Source organism: Primulina tabacum, chromosome 18, assembly GCF_025594145.1.
Source record: "Primulina tabacum isolate GXHZ01 chromosome 18, ASM2559414v2, whole genome shotgun sequence".
Lineage (NCBI taxonomy): Eukaryota > Viridiplantae > Streptophyta > Magnoliopsida > Lamiales > Gesneriaceae > Primulina > Primulina tabacum.
In genome coordinates, this window is record NC_134567.1 from 20,291,802 (window position 1) to 20,297,801 (window position 6,000).

Here is a 6,000-nt window from a genome sequence, read left to right on the forward strand (position 1 = left end):
TGACATCGATATCACCGCTGTCTATATCTTGTTAAAAAATCTACAAGAATATTTTCATGAGATTTTATAATAGCAATATCAAAAATATAATTTTGACATAGAGCTTGCCATCTTAATAATCTTGCCTTCTCAGGTTTAGATTCTATTCTATTCCTTAAGAAAACTTTCACCTGTGTGTTATCAACTTTTAGAGCAAATTTCTTTGCAAGTAAAAATAATGGTCATTTTTCAAAAGCCTTTTTTACTTCATAAAATTCCTTTTCAGTTGATATGTCATCTTATGGCTTCTGCATCCGAGAAAAGTCCACTGCAATATCTGCACGACCGTTCTCCTTCTGGTGTGAGCTTGGTTAAAACTGCCGCTCACCAATGATCACTGACATCTGTATACAATACCATATCATTTTCATCATGAGGAATAGCCATTTCGAAAGATTTTTACAAATCTCATTTAGTTGATTAAGTCCCTGTGTGTGTTCTTTCGTTCATATAAATTTTGCTTCTTTTTTTAGTAATGGACTGAATATTTTTCTGTGCTTTTGCTAGGTTTTTAATAAACATATCAGCAAAATTAACAACTCCTAGAAAACTTTGAAGTTGTTTCTTTTATTTTAACTCGTTTGGAAAATTTTGCACTTTTCCTACTATATGGTCCTGCAAAATTATTCCTAACTCATCGATTTCTACTCCGAGGAATTCAATCTTTCTTGTGACAATGACTGCTTTCTTTTCTGATAGAACCAGTCCTTCTTTTTTGCAAACATTAGAAAAGATTTCTAAGTGCTTTATATGTTCCTCAATATTTTTAGATACGATTAAAACATCATCAATATAAACAAACATAAATTTGAAATAATCTTTAAAGAGATTATCCATTTTCCTATGAAATATCTGCGGTGAATTAGCCAATCTCATTGGTAATACTTTCCATATATAGTGTCTTTGTGGTGTGGAGAAAGCTGTAAGTTTCTTGTTTTCTTCCTGCATTCTAATCTGATAAAATCCAGACTTACAATAGAATTTAGAGAATATATTTGCATTGCGTATGAAACTAATTAGATGTTCTCTACTCGGTATAAAGTACCCATCAAACTCCAGAATCTTATTAATTTCTTGATAATTAATAACTAATCTTGATTTGTTCCTTTTAATTTCACCAGGATTTCTTACAAGAAATCCTGGACTGCTGTTGCGACTTTGATTGTTGCACTCCCAAGAGCAGGTTGTCAACAAGTAGTATAATTCGATGAGTCCGAATATCATATCCACAGGGAAGCTAAGGTAATTACAAGTCTACTACAATGTCTTTTTGTTTTTGTTTTTATTTTTGTTTTTTTTTTCTTTAATGGTTTGAATCTTTAATTGGTAATTTTTAATTGTTCAAATTTTAATTTAAGTAGTTGAGATTAAAGGATCCACTCTTGGTATTTTAATAAAGTTAACATTAATGAACATTATTGAAATCCACTTAATAAAATGGTTCCAATATATATTAAATAATCATATTTTTATTATGTAATATATTTTTATCTTATAAGTATATAATATATATCAAAACTTGTAAATGTTGTCAAGTATTTATTGTGCTATATATATATTTGTAAACACTAAATCAAGGTTCCCACTTTAAATGGTGGTAAAACCAAAAAACATTTAAATAGTACCAAGAAATGAATATTATGATATTAATAAATAATAAATCAAGCCATCCACTTTAAATGGTTGGTAAAACCAAACAAACATTTAAATGATACCAAGAAATTAATATTATGATATAATTATATAATAAATCAAGGCATCCACTTTAAATAGGTTGGTAATACCAAACTAACATTTAAATGGTTCCAAGAATTTAGTGTAACATATAGCAACAATAAATCAAAACTCCCACTTATAAGTAGGGTATAATAATAATACTTAAAGAAATAAATATAACATAAACAATAAATAATGATTAAATAATATAAAACATAGATTCTTATCTTTTAATAACCTTATTAGCATGCCAAGAGTTTCACCTTTTCATCTCAACTTTGGGAAGTTAGCTACTCATTATTCAAAGTGTAAAACTTTGAATATGAATTTAACATGCTAATTATATTTAAATGAAGAAATAAAGGAAAAACAAATAGAGAAATATTATGAACTCAAAGGTTTGTTCATAAAATGAGGGATATCTCAATACATTACAATGCACCCCTATTTATAGCCAAATTTGGGGAGACAACCACAAATAAAATATTATTTTTTACACATAAGTCTTCATTGGTGTTCCAAAAAATTAATATTTTAATACACATCACTTTTGAAAATCTTCCCATCTGAATTTTCTTCTCCACATAAAATAAAACATGTAGATATCTGAGTTGTTTGAATTGTGGTATATTTTTTTAACCAGTTTGACTAAGGAATTTTAAGAGATTTGGTCAAAATACTAGAGCATGGTAAAACTGCCACTTCTTTGGTAACTTTAATTGTTGCTTAATTTGATCCCACTTGTGACAAGAATTTTTTTATCTCATGCTTACCACCAATATTGTAGATATTGTAATATCCCAACCTTTTATCTTTCTATTGTCAATGATGTTATTCTATGGTTTGGTGTTATGGATATATGGTTAAGTTATTATTGATCATGGTTATTTTTATGGTTTATGAGTATAGTTGATGGAAGGGTTGGTATTGCATGTTATAGCATCAATATGGTTATTGCATTGTATTCATGGTTATTTATTGTATGGTTTTGGTATAGTTAAGTAGATGGTTGTGTATTTGAGGAGTTGTTGTCATGAAGGTATAATGTTGGGAGTTGGATTGATGGTTTGGATGGTTTGAGCCAAATAGGTAATTGGGGTGCAGAAACGGTATGAAAATTTTGGTATCTGTTACGGTTTTTAGCATAATGAATGGGATTTTGATCCAAATGGCATGAGGCCAATTGCATTAGAAAGCTAAGATCCAAGGCTACAACTTTCTTATTTTGAGTTTTGTTCAAAGAGTTGAGGAAGATGAGTCAAAAGTGGCCCGAAGTGTGTCGTGTGTTTCAGTTGTTCCTGCATTGACAAATTTTGGTAGAATGGTCATAACTCTTTACTCAGACCTCCAAATGACCTGAAATTTGGGGAGCTTCAAGAAAAGACATAGGGCTACAACTTTCATGTTTATCCACTTTGGCTAATTCGGAAGAAAAAGTAAAGTTTTGGCCCTTGGACCGAGGGTACATGGACCCCACACGGACCCCTACACGGGGTCCGGGTCTGGCAAGGAAAAATGGATGATTTTCCGTGTGTACACGGACCTATACACGGAGGGGGGCACGGGGTCCGTGTCTTTGGCGTAGAAAACATATTTTTAAGAGTTTCTAAGCCAATAAGTTAGTCATTTCTCTCTTCCCTCTTGCAACCATCGACTTAGGAACTAGGGTTCTTCATTTCTTCACTTAATTCCTTTCTTTCCAAGGTTTGAATCTTCAAGTTGGAGGTGTGATCTTCATATCCTCCAGAGCAAGTAACCAAGGTAAGGGAATTTATCTTTTGGGTATTTGGTTGAAGTGAAGGGAATGGTGGTTTAGGCCTGAATGGTAATTTATAAGTTGAAGATGTGTAGTTAATAGTATATTCTTGATCTTGTGTTGTAGGATCAACCACCAAGAAGCTATCACAACAAGTTCTATTGGTTGTAAGTGGGATTTTTCCTTGAATGCATCTCATGGCCTATATGTATGATGAATGATGTTGTTATTGTTCCTAGCTCCTTTAATCCATTGATTATATACTTGTTATGTAATGGTTCATTGATTGAAAGAAAAGGAAAGGAATTGTGATGTCAATTGCTAAGAAAGGAGCTAGTTCTAATTACATGCACACCACATGTTTGATACAATGATTCAATGGTTCTTTTTATGGCTTGATAGTTATATGGTAGTGGTGGTGCTTCTAGCACTTCTAAACCCACATAACGGAAGTTGATCAACATTTAACATGTACAGTGACTGATTTTGATTGAAATGTACATGTATACCATCGACGGATGACTTATCAATGTCATCCAAGGAAAATGAAAGAAATGGTTGATAGAATGCCATCTTATAATTGTTATCTATATATTCCATTGAACGATGGCATTTCCTATGGTTCTATTGTAATGATTCCTTTCTTTACACTATTGTATATGTAATTGTTATTGAAAGTTCCACTTACTGAGTTTTGTAAACTCATTCCAGTTATGTCATGTGATGCAGGTAAAAAGGAATAGCGATAGAAGTGTCGAGGCATGGAAGGTGCATGTGCCAAAGTTTGGAGAATTATATTTTGTTAAAATGGTTTTGAGTATTGCACCTTGGTTCATGTTTTGAACAAGAAAATTATGTCACATCTTTTGTCAAACACTTGGTATTTATGGAGATGGGATTTATGTGTATTTTGAAAAGATTGATTGTGGTAATGTTTACTCTGTTTGCTTGGGGTTTTTGGTAAATCTATAATTAGGTGCAAACTTTGCCAAAATTTTATTAATTATTACTTTTCTCCAAATCTTTTAATAAGGCTTCCGCATTATTGCATTTATAGTTTATTGTCATGGGGTAAGGGTGTTGCATTTAGTGGTATCAGAGCCAGGTTTTTCGGACCAATGATTTGGCACATGTCTTCCTATGCTTGTGACACTTCGGTATGTATCTTTCTGCATCTCATTGATGTATTGGTATGATGATAAGCTTTACATGTAATATGGTTTGAAAATGATTTTAAATTGAGATGCAATATAGGAAAATGCCACCCAAGAGAAAAGCTCCTGAAGTACCTCCTAGAAGGAGAGCCGGAGAAGACCGAGACAGTACTTCCTCTAATGTAGTTGATGAGTTTGGTAGGCTACTTCATGAGCAAGCTAAAGTGCATGGGGAACAAATTCAGCAACTTCTCCGATTGCAAATGCCGGTTCAAGGTAGAGGCCAAGGCCGTGATCAACGAGTTCAAGAACGAGTTGTTGAGGGAGATTATGATAAATTCAAGAAGATGAATCCACCCGAATTTGTAGGGAATCCGGAACCTTTAATTGCAATGGAGTGGGTGAAGGCGGTCGAGGTGGTCTTTGATTACCATAACTTTGATGATAAAGATCGAGTGAGTTGTGCTGTGTTTCTCTTAACCAAGACAGCAAGAATTTGGTGGGAAGCAACCAAGGTAACGATTAATGTTCAAACATTGAAATGGAATGAGTTTAAAGATTTGTTCTATGACAAGTACTTTCCTAGCGATGTTAAAGCCCGCAAGGTGAAAGAATTCTTGGAGCTAAAGCAAGGGACAATGAGCATGAATGATTACATCTTCAAGTTTGAAGAAGGTTGTCTTTTTGTTCCTTTCATTGCTAGCAACGACAAAGATAGATCCGAGCATTTTATGCGGGGTTTGAGGGCGGAGATTCGAAGAGATGTTCGAATGTCGAAGGCTAATTCTTACAAGGAGATTGTTGAGAAAGCATTGATGGCCGAATATGATGAGAAAGAGATTGATAAAGAAAGACAATTCAGGAGGCAACAATTTGTCCAAAAGGGTCAAGTTTCAGTTCAAGGAGGAAAGGAGGACACAAGGGGAAAGGTAAGGAAGAATATCACGGTAAAGATCCTGCGATGCCATCTGAATCAGATAAGCCTTTATGCCCTAAATGCCATAAACCACATAAAGGAGAGTGCCTAGTTGGAAGCAACAAATGTTATAGATGTGGAGGAGTTGGGCACATTGCTATCAATTGCACTCAATCATCGGGCAAGGGTCGAGTTCAGGGGCGTATTTTCTCTTTGACCAAGGAAGGAGTTAATCCTGATTCGTCAATCATTCAGGTACCATTCTTATTTCAGGAAAGGTAGCTACTACTCTTATTGATATTGGTGCCACACATTCTTTTATATCTGAGCAATTTATGCATTCTCTGGGTCTTGTTCCTATTGATGAAATTTTCCACTTTTCTATTGTGCTTCCTTCGGGAGATTATATTCATTCTTCA